The sequence below is a fragment of the Uloborus diversus genome, chromosome 2, assembly GCF_026930045.1.
Source record: "Uloborus diversus isolate 005 chromosome 2, Udiv.v.3.1, whole genome shotgun sequence".
Classification (NCBI taxonomy): Eukaryota; Metazoa; Arthropoda; class Arachnida; order Araneae; family Uloboridae; genus Uloborus; species Uloborus diversus.
Window position 1 is genome coordinate 70,369,455 of NC_072732.1, and position 10,640 is coordinate 70,380,094.

At 37.2% G+C, this 10,640-nt stretch overlaps 1 long non-coding RNA gene across 1 annotated transcript in view; it reads left to right on the forward strand.

The window, feature by feature from the left end:
* The window catches only part of LOC129217102 (uncharacterized), a 164,812-nt gene extending 155,220 nt beyond the window's left edge, over window positions 1–9,592 (forward strand). The window contains exon 3 of the long non-coding RNA XR_008580191.1: window positions 8,931–9,592. This is a non-coding gene — a long non-coding RNA (uncharacterized LOC129217102). The remainder of the gene's footprint in view (window positions 1–8,930) is intronic.
* The last annotated feature ends 1,048 nt before the right edge of the window (window positions 9,593–10,640 follow it).

Consider the following 10,640-nt stretch of genomic DNA (forward strand, 5'->3'; position numbering starts at 1 on the left):
CCTAATCTAACATTATTGAAAAAACTTTAGTGATGTGAAAAAAAAAATAAAATAAAATAAATAAATAAATAAATAAAGTAAAAATACAAGTTTGAAAACATTAGTAATGAGATTTCCTAAGTGAAATTCTGTAAATTGTGTTTGTAGATTGTAAAGTCTCCTGTGCTAAGAATAATAACTATGGCGAATATGTTTAATGTGAATTAGTTTACAAGTTTAATAAATGCGTGAAAATAATAAAATGGGCAAGAAAATGATTCAAATGATTAAGCTAAATAAAATAATTGTGAATATGAAGGAAATAATATGCATTAATTAATAAAAATTAAATCGAATTAAACCTAACTCTTGAACAGTTGCTATTTCAATAAATACTAATTAGAGGGGGAAAACTTTGCTACTGTGAAAAATACAAGTTAGTAATAAGATTTTCTAAGTAAAATTCGGAAAATTGTGTTTGTAGATTGCAAAGCCCTTGCGTTAAGAAAATTAACTATGTCGAATGTACTAATGTGAATTAGTTTACAAGTTTAATAAATGCGTGAAAATAATAAAATGGGTAAGAAAATGATTAGGTTAAATAAAATAATTGTGAATGTGAAAAAAAAAATGATATGAATTAATTAAAATGAATTAAACCTAATTCTTGAATGGTTACTATTTTAATAAATTCTTACTTATAGTGAAAAACTTGGTTACTGTGAAAAATACAAGTTCGAAAACATTAATAATAAGATTTTTAAGGGAAATTCGGCAAATTGTGTTTTGACTTGGTAGATGGAAAAGTAAAATGGTAAAGTCTCCTGTCTTCAAAAAGCACTATGCTGATGTATTTTTGAATATATTAAAGCATAATTTATTTTACAAGTCTAAGAATTGTATGAAAATATTAAAACGTATGAGAAAAATGGTTAAGTTAAATAAAACGATACATTGAAAATGATGAAAGTAACTTTGACTGTTTTAATAAATCCTAACATTATTGAAAAATCTTTGATAGTGTGAGAAAAACAATTAAAATAAATGAAGTAAAAATACAAGTTATAAAATACTAATAATGAGATTTTCTAAGTGAAATTCGGTAAATTGTGTTAGTAGATTGTAAAGTAGAATTCGGAACAATGTTTCTCGTATTGAAATAAAATAAAATTTTCTAATTTTGTAGTGTGTGTAAAGTATTTTACAAGTTTAATAAATGTACGAAAATGGTGACACGTATGAGAAAATAGTGAAACGTATGAGAAAGAAATGATTCAGTTAAGTGAGTTATTACACTGAATATGAAAAAAAAAAGTAATCTGAATTAAATGCGATGAATTGACTAAGTTAATTATTAAATCGGTGAATTACTTTTATTAAATCTAACTCTTGAATGATGTATATTTAAATACATTCTAACTAGAGTGAGAATGCATATGTTTTAATAAATTCAAAGTTAATTGTAAAACGGTGTTAATTTGAAGAATAATTGTAATAAGATTTTTTTTTTTAATTCGATGAAATTCGGTTAATGGTGTTTGTAGATGGTAAAGTCTCTTGCGCAAAGGAATAAAAAATCTATTTCATATACATTAATGTGAATTAGCTAATAAATTTAATAAATGCGCGAAAATAAAAAAGGGCGTGATAAAATGAATAAGTAAAACATTGATTAAAAAAAATGAATAAGTAAAATATAGATGAAAAATACTAAACAGAATTAATTACTTTGAATTGACAACATCGGCGGATTAAATCTAACTTGTGAAAACTATATAATTTGACAAATCCTAACTGGAGTAAAAATAAACGTTGTTACTGCGTAAAATAATAGTGATAGTTTCAAATATATATTGAAAATTCTTTAATGATTAGTCTTAATTAATACTAAAGGGTAAATTGATTGTAAGCTTTAAAATTAATTAATCGTGGCATTTGAAGACATAGCATGGGAGAAATAGGTGGGAAAATAAAAAATATGGTTGAAAAAGAGTAAGGTTGTTTTGTCTGATTCATCTACTCTCGTCTTTCATCATTTAACTGTAAAATTATCCCTTGTGTGAGTATGTGAAATTTAAATTGCTACTTCTTTGTAAGATTCTTCAGCCGAGTGGCCTAATGCGTTGACCATACCGCCGACTGAAGAATCTTTATGTCACGAGTTCAAATCCACTCAATAACATTTTAATTCACAGTTAAGCATTATTCCTTCCAAAAAATTATTTTTTTAAACATAATTCACAATTAAACATTTTAAACATCACTAGATGGCGCCATCAGCACTGAATAAAATTCTAACTATCCGTTCAGAGATGGCCTTGGTTTCCGATAGATGGCGCCACCATCGTTTAAACTTTATAATTAAATTATTTTCCCATTGCTTCAAAAGAATCCCTTAGATGGCGCCACCATCTTTCAACCATTTAAATTATTTTCCATAATATTTCCACATTCCTTTTTTGTTCCTTCGAAAACAAACCCTCTCTTGAAAAATAGATTCGCAATTAAGCAGTATCATTCATTATCACTAGATGGCGCCACCAGCATATCTTTTCAATTAAGTTCACACTTTCAGTTAAGCTTTCTGTCATGGCCCTAGTCTCCGATAGATGGCGCCACTACTGAATGTTATCCATTTAAAGCTTTATTATCCTTCCCTAGTAACAGCCTTGTCCGGTCTGCTGGTTAGCGCATCCTCGTTCGGAGCGAAAGGTCCCTGGGTTCAAATCCCAGGGAGAGCATTTTAGAATCTTACTCTCGTCAATATTTCAGAATAAATTTTATTAGGTTAATTACCCAATTAAAGAAAACAAATTAATTCAACAATTAAAAAATAAGAATATGCATAAATTAAAAATTAGCATATACATTAATTAAGTAATTTCAAAATTAAGACATGAATCAACATGTTAAATGACGTAATACAAGATGGCGGATGATTCAAGATGGCGTCGTTCAAAAGCGTGACGTCATAGATGACGTCATCTTACCCTCGTAAGAGACTTCAAGAAATCAGTGACGTCATCCTAAAAATACCCTCGTAAAAGACTACAAGAAATCAGTGACGTCATCCTAAAATACCCTCGTAAAAGACTACGAGAAAAATCCAAGATGGCGGACGACCACGCCCCCTAAGGACTGTTGAGTTGTTTCCCTCCTTCTGTGGCCCAGAGTGGCCTACTTACTAATCGGGGAAGTAGTAACTGCCACCTAGAAGTTTTGCCGTCATCAGATTCCCATTTTCGGTGTAGCACGCCGTTCCGTAAATGGAGCGAGTTCCATAAAGCCCAGTATCTTTTTGTTGCAGGACTGAAGATGGAAACGTCCTGCCAGCTAGGGCGTCGACTGTCACTTTCCATGAACTCCAAAATTGGTTTTATGTCGGGGTCTTCAAGTTGATCTTTTCGAACTTGGTCATCACTCCATAGATCAGGTTCTGATGATGTTGGAGTCACTGTCACCTGATAGGCAGTAGGGCTAGTCGTTCCATACTGTTTCTCGATTCGGGAACAATAGTGGCAGTTCTCAGGACAGGGTCTCCTTGATAAAGCGTCAGCATTACCGTGAGATAACCCTTTTCGGTGCTTGATCTCCATGTCATATTCCTGGAGCCGCTGTATCCACCTGGCTATCTGGCCTTCTGGATTCCTGAAAGTTCAAAAGCCAAGTTAACGAGGCATGATCTGTCCGAAGCAGAAATTTTCGGCCGTAGAGGTAATGATGGAAGTGTTCTACAGCTTTCACTATGGCCAGTAACTCCTTTCTGGTGACGCAGTAATTTCGCTCCGACTTTGATAAGCATTTGCTCCAGTAAGCGATGACATGTTCATTTCCGTCAGTTTCTTGGGATAAAACAGCTCCGATGCCCTCGTTGCTCGCATCAGTGTCCGGGATGAAGGATTTTTCAGGCTGAGGATAGGCGAGGATAGGCGTTGATGTTAAAGCCTCCTTCAGTCGTAGAAATGCATCTTCGCATTCTTTGGACCATTTAAACTTTTGCTTGCTCTCCGTCAGATTATGCAAAGGTCGTGCAATGTTGGAAAAACCCTTTACAAACTTCCTGTAGTACGTGCAGAGCCCCAGGAAACTTCGCAGCTGATGGATGTTTTCGGGACGACTCCAACTCTTGACCGCAGATACCTTTTCTGGATCGGTTTGTACACCTTCAGAAGAGATGATGTGACCAAGGTAGTTCACTTCCCGACGGAACAAATTACATTTGGACGGGCTTAACTTCAGATTGGCTTCCTTAAGCTTTTTCAGCACATTCCTAAGATTTGCCAGATGTTCTTCGAAACTGCGTCCCACGATGATGATATCGTCTAAGTAGACCAGACAGGATTCGTAGGAAAGTCCTCTTAACACTGTCTCCATAAGACGCTCGAACGTAGCTGGTGCATTGCAGAGGCCGAAGGGCATCACTTTAAACTGCCATAAGCCTTGTCCAGTTGTAAACGCTGTCTTCTCTCGGTCATCAGGGTGTATCTCAACCTGCCAGTAGCCGCTCTTCAAGTCCAGGGTCGAAAACCACTTGTGTCCGGAAAGAGTGTCCAAGGTGTCGTTATATCCGTGGAAGAGGGTAACTGTCTTTCTTGGTGACTTCATTCAGCCGTCGGTAATCGACACAAAATCTGGTGGAGCCATCTTTCTTTCGGACTAAGACGATGGGAGAAGCCCAGGGACTGGATGAAGGTTCGATTACATCATTCTCCTTCATCTCTTTCAGGAGGGTCTCAACTTCTTCCTTCTTGGCGAATGGTAGTCGTCTTGGATGCTGTTTAATAGGGGGGTGTTCTCCAGTGTAAATCCTATGCTGCGTTAAATTCGTACGGCCAACATCCTCCGATGCTGATGAAAACAGATGCTTGAAGTCATCCACCAATTATTCCGCAGCAGTTCTTTGATCTCTCGATAATGGCGCACTCCCAACTAACTTCGATGTCAAGGACTCAGAAGACATAGTCTCGGGGGAATTGATTCTTCTGATGATGCAGTTTACTGGAGTACAAGTTGCTAACACTTCATCTTTCCGAATATTCCTTGGCCTTTCACTCATGTTGGCGACTCTCACAGGAATTACATCATTAGAAAGGTCCACAAGCGTAGATGCTACCAGCACTCCTTTTAAGTTATTGCTTAGGTTAGGGTATTCAATGAGTCCAAATCGAAAACTATTGCTTTCTTCACGGGAGCCAGGTATTAATGATTCTGACCTTGCGGGAATCGATAAATCTGTTTGGGCTATTATTTGATGAGCGGATTTTACATCACTTTCTGCGGGGAAAACGGCTATGTCTTCTCTCATCGAGTGCAGCTCATTAGTCTTGAAGTCGAGAGTGAAGTCATATTTCTTCAAAAAGTCCAATCCGAGAATGAAGGGATCCGTGATATTAGCGACGAATGCCGTATGATGGTAGGTGGCATTCCCAAACACTATTTCCAAGTCCACTTTACCGTCAATCTCGATTTTGTCACCTGTCACAGTCTCAGACTTACAAGTGGCGATGTCCACAACAGCTTCAATCCAAATTCACGAGCCACATCTGTCCTAATGATTGTCACATTGGCTCCAGTGTCGACAATCAGTCTGCAGGGGTTCCCATTTACATGTGCGTAAATGAAAAGTCCATCACTGCCACTACTAGAAGAGGAAATCTGCAGAGCTCTGGTGGTGGTGATTTCCTTCCCTCGCGTAGCTTGGCGAGCCGGACAACTCCTTCGCAGGTGTCCTTCACTACCGCATTTGCAGCACTTCTGCTCTTGTTTCTTTTGGGCTGTTATGGTGCTCAGATGTCTTGCCAAGTCACCGAGTTCTCTCTCATGTTCAGCGAGGTGGGACGACCTGGAATCAGACTCATCAGCTTCCTGAGTCCGGATTAGATGGCGATCCACACGGGTTGCTTCTTGGGCGGCCTCGTATCTCATCGCATACACAACAGCAGAATTCAGGTCTTTGACATCCGCCATCCGTAGAGCTTTCTGGATTTCCGGATCTCGAACCCCGTCGATGTAATAATTGAGTGCCAGGTTGTCTCGAACATCCGCAAGACAGTCGCAAAAAGCAAGATGAGACAGTCTCTCGATGTCCGCCGCTAGCTCTTGCAGGGATTCCCCGGTTTTCTGGAAACGGGACTTCAACTGGAGTCGGCTGAAATCTTTCTGGCACTTCTCACCGAAGCGAAGCTCCAACGCAGATGTGAGGGCGGCGAAATCCAGGCGCTGGCTTTCCGGAAGGGTCTGAAGAATGTCCGCTGCGTCACCTCTCAGGGATGCTGCAAGATGGCAGGCCTTGGTAGCAGAGTCCCATCCGTTCGCTTCCGCCACTATCATGAATTGGGTCTTGTATACCTGCCACGAACTTTTCCCATCAAATGTGGCCAGTTTAATGGACGGTCGAGCAACAGATGTGGGAGCGCCAAACTGTACAGAACTGCTTTCCGCGGTCGCCAATCTCCGTTCCATGTCTTTAATTATTTCTTCCTTAAATGAAGTAAATTTCTTGTCTTCTTCTTCCAACTTATTTTCCACATTGGCGATACGCTCTTCCACAGTATCAAATTTTTCTTCCAGAGCATCAACTTTATCTCCAATGGCGGTTAGTTGATTCTCCATCATGGTTTTCATCGACGTTAGGGCACTTTTTATTTCATCTTGACTTGTAGTAATTTTAGCACTTAAATCACTATTTAACTGTTCTTGGTTAGTCGCCAATTCGTTTTTCAATTGTACTTGATTTGCAGTCAATTCATTTTTTAATTCGTCTTGATTAGCCGCCATATCATTTTTTAATTGCTCTTGATTAGCCTCCAAACTTTCGGTCAAGTCACTTTTCACAGCATTAATTGCTGCCAGAAGTTGTTTTAATTGGTCATCCATTGCGCGAGTAATCACCATAAAAACAAAGTCTATAAATTCAAACAGTCTTTATGAAAAAAAAAAAAATGTCCAAAGTCACACTTACTCCAAGAAAGTCCAGAAGAAGCCCCACGTTGGGCGCCAAATTGTAACGGATTCGGTGCGACTTCCACTTTCTTGAAATGAAGACACAGTTCTTGATAAAAGCACAGGAAATTTATTTACACTATGTACAGGAAAGATCGTCAACAACTGCTAAATTATTCATCAGCAATTAAGCAATTATCACACAACACCGTAAACTCAACGTTTACACACGTATTTACTTTCAAATACGAAAACAACACAGCGAAATGCCTCGCAATAAACAGAGCAAAAATGCTCCCAGTTCGAAATCTCAATCGAAACTCCACTGTTTATCCATCGCTAACGGCTTATATATACCGAAAAGAAATCTCTCAAATATTCCAGAAAATGCTACAACGTTCTACAACTACACTTCCATTGATAAAATCAGTGAATGAAATAAGAAAAAAAAGAATAGGGGTTGTATACTTTAGCCATATGTTAAGGGGTTGTATATTTATTACGGGAAACTATTCACAGGTTACGTTACTACAATAATTACTATTTACAGGATTTGTAACTATATATTTCTAGATGATTTATAGATATTTAAATAACCAGTTATTGCACCTTTTTTTAGACATCCTTAGATATTGAAGAGATAATATGGAAAATTTAGAGATCTAATAGGATATCTGTTGAATATTATTACGTATATCAGTTATAGAAATCTAAATATCTCGCAATTTAATCTTACCCAGATATCTCTCAATTTCAATGGAAGTTAACTCGTTTGAAGTGATATTAGAGAATACTCATCTTCTGAAAAACCGAGTATTTTAATTGTTGTCATCTAATGGATATTGAAAATAGCTAAATCTAAATTTGATCTAACATCTTACATCTATTAGAGATTGAGAAAGTCTATGTCTAACTTTCGTCTAAATTTAAACATCTAATAGATATCTATCATTAGTACAGGATATCCTGGACTATTGTTAGACATTCTTAAGACAATTTTTACCTTTTATAAGTCAATTGAATCTAACTTAGATGTCTAATGGATATAAGTGGCTGTGTGGGAATCCTGTGGATAATTTTTCCCTATCTTTCTGCTCATGATTGTGTAATAACTACGATCCATGCCTGTAAATTGTCACTTAAGGTAATACGGAGTATTGAAACCATTTCGTTACTAAGGCGCAAAAGTTGCCCTATATTAATCAACGTTTTACAAGGCATACAGTTCTTTTGAGCCAATTCATTTCAGTCTTTTTTTAAGGACTGAACTATTTTGCAATTAAAAAAGCTTTTGCTTTACCCTCACACGAAAAAACGATCAGCAAAATCAAAAATGCACAGAAGTTGTCTTTTAATTTCATAAGTAATAATCAACAAACTTTTGTTATTAAGTTCTTACCCACAACAGCTCTGCAACTAAAGAGGGGAGGGGGATGCAGCGGATTTAGAAGTAAAGAGTTTCGGGTTCGGAGCGCGGCACCGCCAAATGCTCATTGAGTAGGGGAGATCGGGGCTATTTGGCATAAGGGGTACGGTGTCATTGTTCTTTTATTTTCTACCACAGAGAGCCCAGAGAGCTGCCGTCGTGGTGAGACATACTTGCCAACCTGTTGCATCATCCACAACAGCTACAGTGTCTTGCGAGCGTGCATTCGAAGAAAACACAGTTTTTTTTTTTTTTGTGATTTTGTAGCTGGGGAGTAAATTTATTTCTCTATTTACTTTTCTTTTTTCAATACCCTTAAAATTTGTATTCATGTACTCACAATTTATAGTGGACAAAGTGACTAATAGCCTGGGGTTTGATGCACTTACTGCATTCCCAGTAGTTTGTATTTCAGGTAGGGACACTATGTTTTCTAGAAAATGCTTTTGAGGGTATTTAGCATTGTTGGCCCGGGGTATCTTGGCATAGGTCAGCGATTTATGCCAAGTCATCCCACCAGTATATGTTGGTGTGGTATCGCTTAGCTATAAATATTAATACAGACACGTTAATTATTTTGCAGTTATAAATGAGGACCTGCTAAAGAAAAAGTGGAAGAGGGAAGTATTCTTACGACTTGATCCGAAGAGCGGTTCATGCTCACCTTGTGGATCGGAGGAGCCTTTCAGCCATCTCAGAGCAGTATGAAATCCCTGTACGCAGCCCGGCTAGATTTTGTCAGAAAACACGGGAAAAGTATGGTGCTGTTGTTCGCATTGATGTACCCACTGACGATCTACGTGGATATCAAGCTCCCAGGCGGGTTACGAAATCAAAGAATATTACAAATAAGAAACGTTCAGTGAGGGAAGAGATTAGTAGCACTGAATGTGATGACCTTTGTCTAATACTATACCGTATGCAGAAAGTGAGGATAGCTATTGTTCCTTGTTTCCCTAGTAAAATGATAAGAATAAAGATGAGTCGATTACTTTTGGATGTGATCTGCCCCAACCAACACGTTCTACACAGCTCCTACCACCTGCAGATTAGACAGAATTAAATCCGGCAATTGGAGTTGATTCCTACCATAAAGGTGATTATGTGGTAGTAAATTATGGAGTCCGCAAATATCGAGGAAAAATACTGGAAGTCGATAACGAGGACTTTTTAATCTCCACTATGGTGAAAATTATACAATATTGGAAGTGACCAGAGCCACTCGACACAGTCTGGTACCCGGGGGAAGATTAACCAAACTCTTTAGGTGAGCAAGGAACCATCTTTTTCTATTGAGATGAAACATTTGTAATCGAACTACATGTTTTTTCAAACCTTTTGACTTATTATCTTATAATATTTTGAAATAAAAATTTAAAAAAAAATGTTAAATTGATGCATATTTACCATTTCAAACTATGTAATGCCAACACACCCTTAAGAATGCCAACTTACCCCGACTTTGGGGTAAGTTGGCACTATTGAGACGCCTTCGGAAATTATTTTTCATGACTTTCACAATAAAGTTTAGATGCTATTTTCAAAGTTTTTTTTTTTTTTTTTTTTTTGCCAATATGTTACCCTATCCTAGGTATAAATTACTTTACCGCAACTACTATAGAAAACATTAGAAAAAATGAAAAATGAAAACTATACCAACTAGCCCCGGTCTCCCCTACTTGCGGTGTACGTTCTATTTAATCCGTGGACCCGGATATATTGCTGATGGTCACTAGTAGTTTAAAGTGTGCACTTTAGCTGGGCTCTTGTACCCCCTTCAGAACTATCTCCAACTGGTAGGGGTCGTGATACTTGTTCTGCAGAATTCACAAAACTTCTACTAATGACACATATTTGTTCACTATACTCTTACAGTCTCATTTGTAAAATAATTAGCTCACGGAAATTTAATAATTGTTCGTTCCACGAAAGTGTGCATTTCGCTAATATTTGCGGACTATACTTTACAATTTCTCTCATTTTGTGAGTATACAATTTGGCCATTTTTTAAGCTATTTCAGAAAACTATATATTTCAAAAATTAAAATATCTTTAGAACGAATTATCAAAAAAGTTATTGTGTTTTTAAGAAGAATATTATTCCTTTTTATTTAAACGAAGTGAAGCTATTTTGGCTTCTTGTCAGGAAAGCACTTATTGGTTTCGTCGCATTAATGGAAATGACATTCTATAATAACAACAAAATGGGGAAAACATTCTCTCTTGGACCTTGTCCAGAATCAAGGCAATTATTCCAAAGATTTGTAGCCTTACAGACAAATGTAATACATAA